General features: G+C 37.2%; 1 long non-coding RNA gene across 1 annotated transcript; it reads right to left on the bottom strand.

Annotated features, from left to right (window-relative positions):
• Window positions 1-289: 289 nt before the first annotated feature.
• Window positions 290-6,315, bottom strand: LOC128196535 (uncharacterized). Its single transcript, XR_008248948.1, has 3 exons — window positions 6,181-6,315; window positions 2,170-3,438; window positions 290-788 (listed from the first exon to the last, which is right to left on the bottom strand). It is a non-coding gene; the product is annotated as an uncharacterized LOC128196535 (long non-coding RNA).
• Window positions 6,316-19,025: the final 12,710 nt, after the last annotated feature.

The raw sequence follows: 19,025 nt of genomic DNA, 5'->3' as shown, positions 1-19,025 counted from the left end.
TTAAACCCGATGTCTCGGTGACGAAAGCCTAATCATAATCACTAGTTTACAATGTGTTGTCTCCCTAGCAATTATTCATGCATTACATTCGCACAGAAGCTTAAAGGCAACTGATCCTCCTATTCCTATGTCTAGGTAATATTGCTTCCAGGAGAATTTCCCCAGTTCTAGATTTACCTATATGTGTCCATATAGATAACATCAATGATCATGCAATTGAATGAGTTAAACAAAGCATGCATAGAGTAAAGAGGAAAAACCCTAACAATTAATGAAAGAAAGTATATAAATTAAAGAACCAATTCAATACATGAGAGTTTCAAAGGATGGCAATGGTTCCCCAACAACAATGGAGGTTTAGTTCACCATAGACATGGTTAAACTAGAGTGAAAGATAGAACCCTAGAAGTTGAAGAGTGGAGCTTGAGCATCCAAAATCCTCCTCCAAGGGGTGAAGAGAGTGTGATTCTGCCTCTTTCTGTCCAAAGATATGACCCTTAGGTCGACTAAAACCTTATATAGCTTTCTAAAAATTACAGAATATTGGCCCAAAGCCCAATAAAATGGCGCTCAGCGGTAATTAACGCTCAACATTAAGTGCGATTCTTTTATTTTGACGCTTAACTGCAATTTTGGCCCTCAGCGTTGACTACGGTCCTTTAGAATGCCACTCAACGGTAAAAGTGGCGCTGAGCGGTACTTGCGGCTCTTCTTTTGTGCACTTTTTCTTCCTTTTCTGAATCCAACTCCATGCCACTACACTTCTTTCATCCAATTCATCTTAAAACCTGCCAAAACAAGAAAAATCAATCATAAAACCCATCCAACTCTCTTATTTCCAAAACTTAAGCAAAAACATGGTTCCAAGCTAGTTTCTAAGTCATCAAGGTTGTTTTTTATGTCAAAATTAAGTACGAAAATAACGGTTTTTCAACCGTTATCACAACCCCAAACTTAGAACTTTGCTTGTCCTGAAGGAAACAAGATGTAACTCAGTCTTCCACCAATCAATACAATGGTTCAACACATTCAAAAACTCTTTCTTTCAAGACAAGTAATTACCCAAATCAACTCATCAAAAAGAATTTTGTCAAGATGCACACATACTTTAATTAAGCTCATTGTGGTGTTCATATAATCATACAGTAGCCAACAAATGTTATTCTCATGAATGATCATTTAACTAAGCATAAATGTAATCATGTGCTCATGGAATTCCTCAAAAGATAAAGTGTTTCACTCAATTACACAAGTGTGTATAGAGGTCACTCATTCACTCTACTATTATAGTGTCACATGAATCAACTTTGTCTTTCATTTAACCACAATTATCACACTCACAAGTAAGCATCATCACAAGGACTTTTATATGGCTTATAATGTGGTTGGGCTAAGAAGAAAAATTGGTTTTTCTGAATCACAAAAGCCTTGAGTTAAGAGAGTTACTCATTTAAACACAACCTTTCTTACTTATTCCCAACTTTCCCTTACATTGAGCTTTTCTTTCTTTTCTTTCATTTTTCATTTGATTTTCACATGCTTCACACTTAGCTCAATGATTTTTATTTTTCCTTTTTAGATTTCCCAACAACCCCAAACTTGAACATTTATCAATACCACAAATAGAATTCTCAACTCAACTCAAGGTAAAGATTTTCACAAAGGGTTTTCACATCATGTTCAAGCCTAAAGGTTCAAAGGATAGAACACTTTGTGTTCTCTTTTAGTGGGCTAAAATCATGCATTTGGATAAAAAGGGTTAACAAGAAATGGCCTTGATCATATGACACATACAAGCAAGTGCTTAAATCACAGAAACCTAGGCAAAGTCATTCAAGCTTTCAAAGTAATAACACTCATTCACCAAAAATTCTGGAGCTCAAAACCTCACATATAGGCTCATTCAACATTCCACATATTCTAGATACACATCCTGCTTAGCATCATAATCACAATCACAACATCATGCATTTGTTCACAAAGTTGTGTTGAACCACCACCTATCTATCAACATATAGTGCACAATCTCAACATCCATCAATATCCAAGCATCATCAAGCAATACTCATCATAGCAGATAAAGTTTCACACTTAGTACATCAAAGCCTAATCTAGAAACAGAAGCAAATAAGTTCCATAATACAAAACAAAATATAAGAAAAATCCTACCCTAGTGTTGATAGCATCCATCAGTAAATGCTATCTCAACTCCTCATCAGCCCATGTTGTCATCTAAATCTTCCTCCTCTTCATCATCCTCAGCATCTTTAAAAGCATCCTCATCATCATCAACATCCATAGTTGAAGCTCTAACTGCTCCAGCTCCACTGCCCTAGGCTTGCTCCTTTGGCCACGCCACCACATTATTAAACTCATCCATGGTCCACCTATGTCCTTGGGGTGTATCATACATCCTAATGATCATCTCAGTTGTGGCCACCTGCCCTCTGTGAAGGGACTACATCATGACATCCATAAGAGACATATACATGTCCCTCATCTGAAATGGCTCTGCCTCATGAGGCTCTACAAGTACCTGGCCATGTGGTGCTCCTTTCCCTTTGCAAGGATGACGTGGTGGTACTGGCAGAGCTGCCTCATCACCGCCACAATATTGTCTGTAGTAAGCCTCATCAATTGCCTTCCTAGGCCTCTCAAATGGCGGTGTAGAAGTATTCACCCTAGCTAGCTCACAGAGATGTGTAATCAAAGAGGATGCTCCAAGGGTGCCTTGTTGTTCATGGTATTTGCACACAACTGTATCTCATTGGCTATGACCTGGCCAATGTTAATCATCGATTTAAGCACACAATACAAAAGGAGTGCCCTGCTGACAATAATGTCTGAAACATGTGAGAACGGTTGGATGTTGGCATGAGAAAATGCCATCCAATATTTTGCTAAAGGAGTCAGATCAGCTTTCCTGATGTTCACAACTGCATCATTCCTATTTCTTTGAAAGTGCCCTCCAGGCACACATAGAACACTCTCCACATCACCAAAGTCTGCTCCTTCTTCGATATTTAAAACAAACTGACACTGCTCACCATCTCATTCAGTATTTAGAAACTAGCTAATAGAATTTGGGTCATACAGGATGGTGTGTCCTCTAACATAGCTCATATAATCCTCTACAAGATAATCACCCAACTGCCTTGCGTTGGTGTAAAACTCTTTAACCACTACTATGTTAGCTGGTGTAGGATAAGTGGCTAGCCTTCCCTAGTTCCTGTTCTCCAATTGTTCTCCAAACTATGGAGCAAAATCAGGCATCAGTCCAGCCTTTCTTTCCATTAGTAACCTCCTATCCTGGACAATGTTGAAATGGTGCTCATGCTTGCGGGAAAAGGAACTTGGTAGAGTAGGAGCGGTCTGGTTCCTTATCCTTCCTCTTTGATGTTGTAGTCTTGAGTCTCTTGCCCGTTAAGGAGGTCATCCCTACATCAAACACAATTCACAAAACCACCAGAAACATCATTAAGAATTAGTAAACCCCAAACAACTCCCTAAAATCATTCCTATCACCGCTGAGGGCAAACAAAACCCCTCAACGCAAATAAAGCAGTTTAATCGGTCCAAACAATGATTAATTCATCAGATCATGCATAAAAATCAAAATCCCAACAAATTCATGCTTAGACAACCATGTTCATACCAATTCATGCTCTCAAAAATCCTAGAATGTAAAATGCTTGTACTTACTTGGGTGGAGATGTTGAATATGCTTAAAATGCTCTAGGAATGTGCAAAGATCAGCCCCTAACAACAATGCTCTCACTCAAAACCAAACTTGGATGGAAACTTGATGAAAAAGTGAGTGGAAGAGAGGTTTTGTGAAGGGGGAAGAGGGGAAAAGTGATGAGAACTCTTGGGAGAGTGCTTGAGAGTGTGTGGGATGATGGAGTGATGGGTGTCGCACACCATACAAATTTGATGTGCATTAAAAATGTAGTATAGTGCTAGAAAGTGACTCCTAGTTCGTCTCTCAAGGACCAAATGTGGTTCGAGACTTAGGTCAAACACGTAGTGGGGTGGTTTGAAAGTGTTTTTGTGATTAGAAATGAACTAAATTAAAACTAAAAATTAAATACAACCAAACATAATTGAAAACATTGAAATAAATGAACAAAGCATGAAGACCGAACGGTCCTACAGATGACCAAACGATTCTACATTGAGACCGAATGGTCTCTAAAGCAAGTGAGGAAATTGGAAACGCAGGAAGATAAAGAAGTCAAACAAAATAGACTACTGTGAAAATATGAAATTATATTGAATCACTTGGTTTTTACACCCTTCTCCTTAATCCTATATTTATAGGATTAAGTGAATGGAACACACCTCACACACACTCAGATACAACACATACACACTCCTTTCCAACTCACTCTTTAGTTGGAACACACTTGAACACAACTCATACACAATAACCAATAATTCTAACAACAACATAGTGAACGAAAACAATAAATTAAACGGTCCCAAAACAAGATGTGTGAACTACTTAAAATTCAGCAGATAATAAAGAAACACGTGGTGTGTTATTCAAATGCAATATTTAAGCTAAAACATTAAATGTCCAATGCAGCTTGGAATTAAAATTAAATACTCAAGGTGCTGACAAATTGAAATGCAAGAAATAAATAACAAAACACATCAACTCTATAATAACACGAAATGCCACACTTAATCTAAAAAGGGAAATGCTCATTATATTATAATAACATGAGATGCCACACTTAAACTAAAAAGTGAAATCCTCATTATATTTTAACATGGAAAATCTAAAACAAAATTTCCTCTGATTCAAGTGTAGGAAAATATATAAAACAAAACCTCTTGGGACATAACCGTGTGCACCTTCAATCAACTAATCACCGCTTCCCTTTTTTTCTAAAAGAAATAAATTGAATGCCATGCGTCTCTTTCAAAATGAATCATCCTCATTCTCCATGAATCACCGTGCTTCCCATCTTAAAAGAAAGAAAAACCGAGTTGCACCTCTTCTTCATTCCGTGAAACAAATGCCTCCCTTTTCCAAAATAAAGATATATACAATGTGGCAAGAAGCATCGTGCAACAAGGACAAAACTCAAATGCAAATGACAAATGCAATGCTTAGCTAAAAATCTTAATGCACATTATGGTCGTCTATCACCACACATTCACCATGGCAAAAAGATATAAAGAAAACTAATGATGAACATTGAAAAACGTGACTGATGATTCAATGAATTTAACTTCCAAACCAACAGCTCCTTCACTTTTTGTATTTCAGCAACTCGAATGTAAACATCATTCTCATCCAAGCATGATTATTGTATCTAAAAGAAAACCTTTATGCACCTCCCGAAAAATCACCATGTGTGCTTCATGAAAATGAATGTCCTCTTCCAATGTTGAATCACGCGTGTTTCTTTTCTCCAAGCAAAGATGAATGTCCGCCTCCAATGTAAATCATAAGCCTTGCTCTACTAAAATAATTGCTGGACTTGACGTGACAGCAGCTCACTCAAAATGAAAGTCATTTTTTTAAGAAATGAATCACCATGTGTGCTTTTTCTGCAGCCGTGACCCCACACTCTCCAACGTGCTGCTGCTCTCCAAAATGAAATGTGCTACATTGCAGCCGTGACACCTCCAGCTTTCTTCTTCTCATTCATCCAAAATCCAACAGTGTAAACATGGTTCACCGCCAAACTAAGAAAGAAAAATTCCCCTTTTAAGTGGCGGCTGCTGCTCCTTCAATGAACGTTGAATGCCCGCCTTTTTATCTGAAGCCCCATGGACCCCTCTTCTTCACGTGCAGTATTTTCTTTTCGGCCGTCCCTCCAGCCCGATCATGAAAACTCTTTTTCTTTCTCTCCGTGTGTTACATTCCGTTAATCCAAAAAAAAATGCTTCCTAGGTGGCTGCTACTTAAAATCCCCATCCAGCACTTTTTATTCTCCAAGCCAACCTATCAACCCGCCTCTTTTCTCATGGGCCATATTGAGAATAACTGTTGATTCTCTTAACTGTCTTTCAACAGTTAACTTATTTTAGGTGTTCTTCTGTTTTTCCCCCTTTCATGGAACCCTATATATATAGGGTTCCTTTCCCCTTTTTCCCTCAATGTCAATGTATTCAGACTTTATCACTTTTAACAGAATAAAGAAAGATTCAGTTTACGTTACTTACCGTCTTTCGATCTACACTTTCTCCTTCTGGAGCTCCGACCACCACCGTCTCAGATCGCCGTTGAGGGAGTCGCCGCTCTCTTCTCCCTCCATCGCCTCTCGCTCCGTCTCGTCTTTCTCTCTCTCTCGATATTTCGTTTCTGCATTATGCCACGCACGCAATCCACTTTCAGAGTAATATGCCACATGGGCCAAGAAGGGAATTGGGCCATCAACGTTGTAAGTGCACAGTGCTGGGCCTGTTCCAATATGGTATCAGAGCAGGTCTAAGTGCCTGCTCTGCTTCCGTTCATCCCTCTGATCGTTCTTGACTTTTTCTTGGGCCTCTTGGTGGTTTCTTTATTCCACCATGGAACAATTTGAACCAGCAACCAACCCAGCCAGTCCCTACTATTTGCACCCAGGAGAAAATCCTGGGCTCACTCTAATCACTCAAGTGTTAAACGAAAATAATTACTCATCCTGGAGCAAGAGCTTAAGGAGAGCCTTGTTGTCAAAGAATAAACTGAAGTTTGTTGATGGTTCCATAAAAAGACCTCAAGAAAGTGACCCTGCCTATGATGCCTGGGAAAGATGCAATGTTATGATTTTGTCCTGGATAACTAAAACTTTGTCCCCCCACATTGCCGAAAGTGTGATTTACATTGAGGAGGCTAAAGAGCTATGGGATGAGCTCAAAGAAAGGTTCTCTAAGGGAGATTACTTCAAAATCTCTGACTTACTGCAAGAAATACATTCCATTCGACAAGGTGATAGGGGGGTGAGTCAGTTTTTCACAGATTTAAAGATATTGTGGGAAGAACTTGAGTCTTTAAGGCCTATACCCACTTGCACTTGTGCCACTCCATGCAGCTGCGATTTGTCCAGAATTTCTTTGAAATACAGAGAAGCTGAGCATGTAATATGCTTTCTGAAAGGTTTAAACGACTCCTACAACACTGTCAAGACGCAGATACTCTTGATGGATCCTCTTCCCAATGTTAACCGTGTTTTTTCTCTTATTATCCAACAAGAAAGGCAAGAAAAACAAATCTCCACAGAGGCTAAGACTCTAGCTAATGTTGCAGGAAGAAATGGTCAATGGAAACCTGACCAGAATTGGAAAAACCAAGGAAGAAGTGCTGAGAATCAAGGAAGGGGAACTGTTTTCCGTGGTCAAGGCAGAGGAAGGGGAAGAAATCCCAATTATGGGAAACAATGTTCTTATTGTAACAAAATGAATCACACCATAGACGAATGCTATTCCAAACATGGATATCCCCCTTGGTACAAGAGGGAAGACAAAAGAAATGAATGGTCAAGTGCAAATGCTTGTCAGAACAACACTAACTCTGAAGAAATCCAGAAAACTCAAAAAGTCAGCAATGGAAACAATTTTAGTTCTCTCACGCCAGAACAGATGCAAAAACTCCTCAAAATGATAGACAAAATAGATGAAATCCCCACACACAACATCAATCAGGTTCAAAGAAATGAAACTGAGAATGAACAAGGTATTTTTTCTTGGATTGTTGATACTGGTGCTACTGACCATGTTACTCACAGTAAAAACAATTTTATTACCTTCTACAAGATCAAACCTATTTCTATAAAACTACCAAATAACACTATAGTAATTGCTGAACATGCTGGAACTGTACAGTTTGCCAAAGATTTTACTATTTTCAATGTTCTCTATATACCAGATTTCTGTTTTAATTTGATATCTGTGCAAAGACGTATCAAGGATATGAATTGCAGCCTAACTTTTTCTTCTAAGCATTGTCAGATCAAGGAAAATCACACTTTGAGGACGATTGGATATGCTAAATCATGGAATGGGCTCTATTATCTACAAGTCTTACCTAAATCTATTCAAAGCAATATCTCAAAAGGTGTTTTCTCTTGTAAAAATGTTGATGTTAACCTGTGGCACCTTAGACTAGGACACCCAGGACATAGAACAATGAAACACATATGTGAGAGTTTTTCCTATATCAAAGCTGATGATAATTTTGTTTGTGATACTTGCCATTTTGCCAAACAACACAAGTTACCTTTTCCTAAGAGTATTTCTGCTACTAATGAAAGTTTTGAAACTATACACTGTGACATATGGGGACCTCTAAATACTGTTTCTGTTCATGGTCATAGATATTTCCTCACGATTGTTGATGACTACACTAGACATACGTGGATTTTCCTAATGAACAACAAGGGACAAACAAGAGATTTATTACAAAATTTTGTGATTAAAATCAAGAACCAATTTAATAAAATGATTAAGAACATCAGATCTGACAATGGACCTGAGTTCAAATGTGAAAATTTCTATAATCTTCATGGTATTAATCATCAAACCAGCTGTGTTGAAACACCTCAACAGAATTCTATTGTTGAAAGAAAACACCGTCATATTCTTAATGTTACACGCAGTCTTCTATTTCAATCAAACATACCTAAAGGTTATTGGTCATATGCTGTTGGACACGCTGTTTTCTTAATAAATAGAATGCCTTCACATATTCTCAACAACAAAACTCCCTATGACATGCTCTATGACAAATCTCCTGCTTATATAGATCTTAAGGTTTTTGGATGTTTATGCTTTGCTTCTACTCTTGAAAATAGCAGAAACAAACTTGATTCCAGAGCAAGGAAAGGTGTTTTTCTACGTTATAAGAGTGGTGTCAAAGGTTATACTGTCTTAGATTTAAATACAAAAGAGTTGTTCATAAGTAGAAATGTTATCTTTTATGAAAATGTCTTTCCTTACAACAACATGCAAGAAGACAGACAAGACAATGTCAGCAATGAAGAGAAAACTGAATCTCTCAATGATCTTCTAAAGGACTCCTATCCTTTAATTGAAGATAGAAATAATGAGTCTGATGACCAGGAAAGGCAAGAACAAGCCTCTGCTGACAGAGACAACAACAATGACACCGAAGATCAAGAGAACCATATAAGCAGAAGATCCAACAGGCTCAGAAAGACTCCTGACTACCTAAAAGACTATGTCCATCAGGTTCATCAATCTTTATCCATTAAAAATACTTTTAAAACTGCCTATCCTATAAATAATGTGTTAAATTGCAACAATCTATCTACGAAATATTCAAAATACATCATGACTATTACTAATAACAAAGAACCCCAATCTTATACTGAAGCTAAAATTAAGGCTGAATGGAGAGAAGCTATGGATAAGGAAATCAAAGCTTTAGAAGAAAATAAAACCTGGACCCTAACTCAATTACCCCCTGGAAAATTCCCCATAGGATGCAAATGGGTGTACAAAATTAAATACAGAGCGGATGGTAGTATTGAGAGACATAAAGCCCGATTAGTTGCCAAGGGTTATACCCAACAGGAAGGAATAGACTATCTTGACACATTTGCCCCTGTAGCTAAACTTACTACTGTTAGACTTCTTATTGCTCTTGCTGCTTCTAATAATTGGTTTTTACAACAACTTGATGTTGATAATGCTTTCCTACATGGAGACTTAAATGAAGAAGTGTATATGCAATTACCCCCAGGCATGGACACTAGTAAAGAAGGTTTGGTCTGTAAACTAAATAAGTCTTTATATGGTTTAAAGCAAGCCAGTAGGCAGTGGTTTGAGAAGTTATCTACCTTTCTTATATCTGTGAATTACAGTCAATCCAAATCTGATCACTCATTGTTTACCAAAAGAACTGCTACTGGTTTTACTGCTCTACTTGTATATGTGGATGATATTGTGTTAGCAGGAAATTCTATGGAAGAAATAAACTACATAAAAGAGCTTTTGCACAAAAGGTTTCGTATTAAAAATCTTGGAGAACTTAAATACTTCCTTGGACTTGAAGTGGCAAGATCCAAGAAGGGAATTCATCTATGTCAGAGGAAGTATGCCCTGGACATACTTGAGGAAACAGGGATGGAAGGTTGCAAGCCTTCTTCTACTCCCTTTCTAAAGGACACCAGCACTCTATACAAAGAGGACAACTATTTGAATGATCCTGAATCATATAGAAGACTGATAGGGAAGTTACTCTACCTTACTAATACTAGACCCGATTTATGTTTTACTGTCAATCTTCTCAGTCAATTTATGCAAAAACCCACTCATTATCCCTATCAAGCTGTTCAACATATACTAAGATATATAAAGTCCTCACCCTCTGAAGGTTTATTCTTTGCAGCTGAATCTCCAAAACAACTAAAGGCTTTTAGTGACTCCGACTGGGCCACTTGTCCTAACACAAGGAGATCCACCACAGGCTTTTGTGTTTTCCTTGGATCATCACTCATTTCCTGGAAATCTAAGAAGCAGAAGACTGTTTCCAGATCTTCTACTGAAGCAGAATACAGGGCCCTTGCTGCCACTGTATGCGAAATACAGTGGCTCCATTATCTTATACAAGACCTTCAAATTGAAGAATCTGGGGTTCCTGTTTTATATTGCGACAACAAATCGGCTCGCCACATAGCCCACAATCAAAGTTTCCACGAACGAACCAAGCACATAGAGCTTGATTGTCACGTGGTTCGTGAAAAACTCCAGGAGCGTCTTCTACATCTTCTCCCCGTCCGGTCCGAAGAACAGCTTGCTGATATCTTCACGAAATTTCCGCATCGCGTCAAGTTTGGAACCATTATTCCCAAGCTTGGACTGGTAAACATACACTGTCCAGCTTGAGGGGAGGCTATTGAGAATCACTGTTGATTCTCTTAACTGTCTTTCAACAGTTAACTTATTTTAGGTGTTCTTCTTTTTTTCCCCCTTTCATGGAACCCTATATATATAGGGTTCCTTTCCCCTTTTTCCCTCAATGTCAATGTATTCAGACTTTATCACTTTTAACAGAATAAAGAAAGATTCAGTTTACGTTACTTACCGTCTTCCGATCTACACTTTCTCCTTCTGGAGCTCCGGCCACCACCGTCTCAGATCGCCGTTGAGGGAGTCGCCGCTCTCTTCTCCCTTCATCGCCTCTCGCTCCGTCTCGTCTTTCTCTCTCTCTCTCGATATTTCGTTTCTGCATTATGCCACGCACGCAATCCACTTTCAGAGTAATATGCCACATGGGCCAAGAAGGGAATTGGGCCATCAACGTTGTAAGTGCACAATGCTGGGCCTGTTCCAATAGGCCATGACACCACTTCAATTTGCTTGTGCCAGCAGTGGGACCGTGAAGCACCTCCTTCCTTCCAGTAAGCAGCATTTCCTAATGTCCCTTGTGGACCAGGCCATGTGCACAAGCCTATTTCTCCCAACACTGAAAAAAATCAATGTGTGCAGGCCGGGACAACAATTTGTGTTTAAACATCATATTTATCATACATGCTTTCTTTCATCATTAGTTAGGGTTTTTCCTCTCTGCTCAAAGCATGCATTGTTTAACTCATTCGATGTTATGATTATTGATTTTGTCGATATGGACACATACGGGGAAATCTAGATCTGGGGAAATTCTCCCAATAGCATATTGCCTAGACATAGGGATATGAGGGTTGGTTGCCTTTAAGCTTATGTGCTTCAGAATTAATTATTAGGATGCTAGGAATTGTATCTACTCGTAATTAAGGGTAGGCTTTCTTCGCAAAGTGATTTAGAGAGTGACATTAACATTGATGAAAAGAATAATGAATTCCTAAAATATGTGAGAGTGGATAAGATGAAATTGATTACCCCAACAACATACTCATCCATATCATTCATTTCAAGTGTTTGTGTTCCTCTTTTCCATTGATCAAACTCATGCATACATGTTTACTTATTGTCTTTTGCATTTGAAACCTATAACCAATTAATCACAGGTCTTAAATAATCAAGAAATCATATAACTAACTAGGTCGTGAGTCCTTTGGGAGAACGATACGTGGTCTTACCGAGTTTATTACTTGATACGATTCAGTCACACTTGCCGAGGGTTAAACAAGTTTTTGGCGTCGTTTTTTGGTGTTCATAAATTTGTCATCAAGTTTTTGGCGCTGTTGCCGGGGACTCGTGGTTTGACTTGAATTTTGAATTTTAAAATTTGAATTTCTATTTTTATTTTCTGTTTTTATTTTTTTGTTTTTATTTTCTGTTTTTATTTTTCGGTTATTATTTTATTTTATTTTCTATTTTTATTTTTTGGTTATTATTTTATTTTATTTTATTTTCTGTTTTTATTTTTCGGTTATTATTTTATTTTATTTTATTTTTCTGTTTTCTTTTTTATTTTTCTGTTTTTATTGATTATCTTTAACTTGAATTTTAATTTTAAAAATTTGATTTTCTGTTTTTATTTTCTGTTTTTATTTTTTCGGTTTTTATTTTATTTTATTTTATTTTATTTTACTTTTTTGTTTTTATTTTTTTTGTTTTTTGTTTTTATTTTTCTGTTTTTATTTTTTCTGTTTTATCTTCTTATCCTTTATTTTATATCTTCTTCTATATCTTTTTTTGCTAACAAATTTTTCTAGGGACTTGTTTTCTTGTGTATGATGGAAGCAATTCGAACTAGAAGCAAGAAAACCTCGGAACCTCTTCTTGAAGGCTTAGACGAGAGTAGACGGAGGAGAAGAATCTGTACATCTAGAGAACTTTTCCCTCCTCCGGAAGATCTCTTACAACCTTCACCACAAGGTTCTTACCATAGCATTGAGGAGATGGAGAATAATAATGTCAGACAGACTCTTGCAAATTACTCTAATGTAGCTGGACCTTAACATTTCAATAGCATAGCAAGACCAAGGGTCAATGCAGCTAATATGAAGGTGAAACCAGCATTAATCCAACTTGTTAAGAGTAATCAATTTAATGGGTTGTCTCATGAAAGCTCATATGAGCACCTCACAACTTTTAATGACATTTGCAATACAGTGAAGATAATTGGGGTGCCTGACCCAGTAATCAAACTTAGCTTGTTTCCTTTCTCATTGGGAGGCAACGCTAAGCTTTGGTTGAACTCTTGTCCAGAAGGGAGATGTACAGAGTGGGAAGTTGTGGTGACAAAGTTTATGAACAAAGACTTCCCACAATCCAAGGTAAACAAAGGAAAGCAAGAGATCTCATCTTTCAGGCAAGGCATGGAGGAATCACTAGGTCACGCATGGGACAGGTACAAAAGCCTATTAAGAAAGACTCCCACGCATGGATTTGACGAAGGAGAAGTAGTCCTATTCTTCCTTGGAGGTCATGGTTCACAAACCAAATTGATGCTAGACGCCTCAGCTGGAGGCAATATTAAATGGAAGACTCCAGAGGAAGCAACTAAAATAATTGAAAACATAGCTACTAATGACAATGAGCTTAACAGTGAAAGAGGAGCTCCTATTCAACAAAAAGGAGTTCTATAGTTGCAATCCAATCATGCCTTATTAGCTCAGAACAAAATAATAATTCAACAACTAGAGAATCTCACAAAGGCATTTGCGCAACTGCCAAAAGAGTTAAAGACTGTTGCACAGGTTCAACAACAAATATGCGAACTATGTGGTGGTGACCATATCAATGGTCAATGCGCCTTTCCAGTGGAAGCTTTAGAGGATGTTAACTTCATGGCCAATCAATTTCCATACTGTCAGGGGAACTTCAATCAAGGGTGGAAAGCACACCCAAGCATTGGTCAAGGACAAAGTGGGCAAGTTGGACAAGCAGGGCAATTTAACAAGCAACAGCAACAACCAACCTTATGGCAACAAATGTCTACACTTAATGAAAGATCAATAAGGATGGAAGAAACTCTTCAACAATTCATACAGCCAACTGAATCCACTCAAAAGAGCACTGAAGCTGCTATTAAGAACTTGGAGATTCAAGTGGGTCAACTTACTAAGCAGTTGGAAGAAAGGCCTGACAAGAATTTTGGGGCTAATACTGAGGTTAACCCTAGGGAAGAGTGTAAAGTTCTAGTGAGTGTAAATGTTGAAAAAGTTGAGTTGGAAAAAGAAGAGAGAAAAGAGAAAAAAGAGAAAGAAGAAGAGAAAAATTGTGTGAAGAAAAAGAAAGTGAGAGAAAAGAAAAAGAGGACGAGAGAAAAAAAGAAAGAATCATATCAAAAACCTCTTCCTCATCTAAAGAAGTATCATAGGAAGAAGGAATTTGAGCGCTTTATGGAAATCTTCAAGAAATTGGAGATTAAAGTTCCTATGATTGAGACATTGCAACAGGTTCTTGGTTTTATCAAATTCCTGAAGAAGTTCAGTAGAAAGAAGAAAAAGAAGAAAGAACTTGAGTTTTATTGGGTCAAGCTAGTGACGTTAAAAGAGCACTTGTTGGGAGGCAACCCAGTGATTTAAGAACTTTAAATTTTTGGTTTGGTGATGTAATTTTGAACTTTTGGGTATTTTGGTTTTTGTTATAAGTTTGTTACAGGGTTTACATCTACTGATGGATGTTAGGCGGAAGAGTATCTACTGAAGGATACTATGTTTGTATACACCTACTGATGGGTGTTGGTAACAAAGATTTTCATCTACTGAAGGGTGCTGGAGGATTTTGGGTCAGGCTCATGACGTTAAACAAGCGCTACCTGGGAGGCAACCCAGTTGATTGATTGTATCTTTGTTGTTTGTTCTGCTTTAGTTGTATGATAGGGATTAGATGCATGAGTGATTTGAGAAGTTAATTGCAGGGAGCAAGTGAGGAGAATGAATAGAAGGCACTTAGGTTAAGCTAGGAAGAAGAAAAGCACAACACGAAAGCGCCGTTGAGCGGTAAATTGCCGCTCAGCGGTGGTATCGCAAAATGGGCTTAGGTTGCCCCTAAGCCGCAATTTGGTCTTTATTTTCATATTTTCTTCTTCCCAAACACTCCTAAACACTTTTCCAAGAGTTCTCTAAAATTTCCCTTCATTCCTCTTTAGAAAATCTCTCTTCCACTCACTTTCTCACTAGTTTTCCATCTAAGTATAGGGTTGGGAGAGAGCATCATTATTGGGGCTGAGTTTTTCAAAGCACTAGAACATGATTTGTTTTATCATTTACTTTTGTTTTTAGAATAGGGTTTGATGTACTCAATTTGAACTTTATCTGTTATGACGGTTTGCTTGTGACTTATGCATGATGAGTATTGCTTGATCATACTTTGATATTGATTGATGTTGAGATTGTGCACATTACATGCTTATACAGGTGGTTCACAAGGTTTGTGAACAAATGCATGATGTTATAATTGTGATTATGATACTAAGCAGGATGTGTATATGTGGAATGTGAATGAGCTTATATGTGAGGCTTTGAGCTCTAGAGTTGTTGTGGTTGAATGCTATTACTTTGAAAGCATGAATGACTTTGCCCAGGTTTTCTATGATTGAATCAATTACTTGTTTGCATCATATGATCAAGGCCATTTGTTGGTAACCCTTTTATTAGCCAAATGCATGATTTTAGCCCCACAAAAGAGAACACTATGTGTTCTATCCTTTGAACCCTTAGCCTTGAACATGATTTGAAAACCCTTTGCGAAAAGTTTTACCTTGAGTTAAGTAGAAAATATTTTGTGGTATTAATAAATGTTCAAGTTTGGGGTTGTTGGGAAGTTATGAAAGGGAAATTGAAAGCATTGAGCTAAGAGCTAAGATCTAAGACTATGAAAAGAAAAGAAAAAAAAAAGAGAAAGAAAAGCTCAATGCAAAAGGAAAGTTGGGAATAAGTAAGAATGATTGTGTTATATGATTCTCTTAACTCAAGGGTTTTGTGATCTAGAAAAACAAATTTTCTTGTTAGCCCAGCCACATTATAAGTCCTTGTGATGATGCATGCTTGTGAATGTATTTGATTGTGGTTAAATGAAAGGCAAAGTCAATTCATGTGACATTGTAATAGTAGAGTGAATGAGTGATTATCTCTTATACACTTGTGTTTGAGTGAAACACTTTATCTAGTGAGGAAAGATTCCATGAGCACATAACTTAGCATTGCCTCCCAATGAGAAAGGAAACAAACTAAGCTTTAAAGCATCATCCGGCACACCATTGATCTTCACAGTGTTGCAAATCTCATTGAATGTGATTAAATGTTCATATGGACTTTCATGAGACAGTCCATTAAATTGGTTGCTCTTTACCAATTGTATCAACACAGGATTTACCTCCATATTGGAAACATTGACCCTCGGCCTTGCAATGTTGTTAAAGTGATGAGGGCCAACAACAGTGGTGTAATCTCCCAGAGTGCGTCTGTCATTATTTTCTCCAACCATCTCTTCAGTACTATGGGCAAATTCTTATGGTGAGGGTTGTAAAAGTGTCTCCGGAGAAGGTAATAATTCTCTAGATATTCGGATTCTCCTTCTCCATTTAGTCTCGTTCAATCCTTCAAGAAGAGGTTCTGAACTTTCTTGCTCCTAGTACGATTTGTATCCTGCATACACAAGAAAACAAAACCCTAGAAACAATTGTTAGCACAAAACAAAAATAAAATAAAAAAAATCAAATCAAAGCTAATCAATAATCACACAAATATAATAGTTAAACCACGAGACCCCGGCAATGGTGCCAAAAACTTGTTAAGACTCTGGAAAGTGTACCAAAAACCACGAGACCCCGAGCCCACGTCATCGGCGCTCAGTGCCCCAAAATGATGCCCATCAGTGGTTGTGGCACTAAATTGACGCTCAACGGTGGCGCTCAGGCGTGAAACAGAAGAAATTGGCGCTCAACGCCCCAAAATGACGCTCAACGCTATCTTCAATTCTTCTATGTGCTACTTTTCCAACCTTTCTAACTCCAACTCCTTGCTACTTCAACTTCTTCATCCAATTCATCTTAATTCCTGTCAAAACAAGGAAAATCAATCATAAAAGTAATAATACCACCTTCAACTCTCTTATTCTCACAACTTAAGCAAAAGCATGATTTCAAGCTAGTTTCTAAGTTATAAAGGGTGTTTTTAATATCAAAATTAAGTATAAAAATAACGGTATTTCAACCGTTATCAAACGTCGAAGGCTGCGGGACTGTACCATGAAGGGAATTGAAGTATGTTGGGAGCATTAATGGTGTGCTCTTAACTTCACATTAATAGAACGTCATATTCGATAGGGCTTCGACGTTATTTTCTTCCGCCAATAGCAAAAGGTGGCGCTCTTATGATTTTTTTTCTTTAAAATCAGACATAAAATTTTTTCTTTTTACTTCTTCCTTAATTGATTCAAGTTAGCAGTATACTGAAATCTGCACTTTTAACCAGTAATCAACTTTTAATCAATATGATAATTGCATAATCTTCTCTTCTCAACTAGATTGATGGTTAGTCCACAAACAATGCAATCAACATTCACAATTCACAGATTGTTTACTAAAATAAATGTTCATTTCATATCAAAATAAAACCAAAAGAAATATAGAAACCATAGGTGGCTTACTAGTCATGATTACAAAATTAAAAAAAAATAAAAAAGTAGTCCCTATTATTATCAAGAAGATTCCATTGAATCTTCATCATCAAAATCTTCAGTATGATCTTCATCACGAGTAGGTGGACTTCCAACAGTTTGCTCATCAGTGAAGAACCATCCATTCACATTCCTTTTCAGCCCAACAGATGACAAACTTGGTATACCAATTTCTTGTGACCTTTTGCATACAATTCTTTCTTCTTCCGATACATTTACTCCTTGGAGTTCCAGCACCTTGCTGATAAATACTCCATATGGTAATTTATGTGCATAATTATCTCCTGCAGCGATCATGTGGTCTTTTACTACCGCAACCCAGTTGGTTGGGATTCTAGTCTTTATAGCATTACACAGAAATACATCTTCTATTGACATTTTGTCCTCGTTAAATCTTCCAGGCAGCAAAAGCCAAGTCAGGACATAAGCAATAATTTTCTCCTCCTTGTTTAAGCCATCATGTAGGTATTGCTTATCCACCTTGTACGTTCCTGGATATCTTAAACACTTTATATATATAGCTCTCTTTGTTAGCCATCTGTTTGACTCAGAATCACGGATATGAGAATCCAAACCTTCAGCTTTCAGTCCAAATCGTCAATTGTAATGTTAACACCTTTTACCCTTGAGTGAATGGCCCCATTTACAATCCTCAGGTTTGTGTAGAAAACCTTTACCAAATCTAGATAGCAATATCCTTTCATCTGGACAAAATCAGTAAGCCCTTGATATGCAATCCATTCTTGAAAAACGAACCCTTCTTTCTTGAACAATTGTAGGTCCAGATACTTGTGAGGAACTACAACTTTTAAATGTCTCTAGTATAAAAACTTTCATCGGATCTCTTCATCACTTATCCATCCAAATGGGTTTGCATTTCTTGTAACCCGGGCAACCTTCTCTTTTCTTTTTTATGATGATGATGAAGAAGCCATGTCTGAATAGAATTCTCGGAACGTCTTTCACAATCTAGTAGTTTTTAACTTTTAAACTTCTCAGCTTTAAAAATACAAAGGAGACGTCAAATTATAGTGGGCATCGACGTACTAATTGTCAGCCAGAAGAAAAAGAGTTTGAAAAAGGACAAAGGATACATCGAATTCCACGGACATTCGACGTTTTCTTCTTCATCCTCGCGTCATTCTAATTTTCTTTTTTCCTTTATAAAACCTCTCATAACCTCTCATTACCATTATATTTTAATATAAGATTTACATTTTAAGATAACCTCCCATTAGAAATGCAACTTTACGAATATTCGAGGTTCTCTTCTTCAGCCTCCCGCCCTTTTCTGTGTTTTTTTCCTTTATAAACCTCCCATAACCTACCATTACCTTTATATTTCAAGATAAGATTTACAATATTTTTGTTATTTTTATATTATAAATTTGTGTAAATTTATCTTGTAATATTTACATATTATAAAATATAAGAACGATTTGTCAGTGAAATTTAAAGAGAATAAAATTTTATTTATTTAAAATATTAATTTA

Source organism: Vigna angularis, chromosome 5, assembly GCF_016808095.1.
Source record: "Vigna angularis cultivar LongXiaoDou No.4 chromosome 5, ASM1680809v1, whole genome shotgun sequence".
Lineage (NCBI taxonomy): Eukaryota > Viridiplantae > Streptophyta > Magnoliopsida > Fabales > Fabaceae > Vigna > Vigna angularis.
Note: the sequence above shows the minus strand (reverse complement) of the source record. Positions and strands in the feature narration are given on the sequence as shown.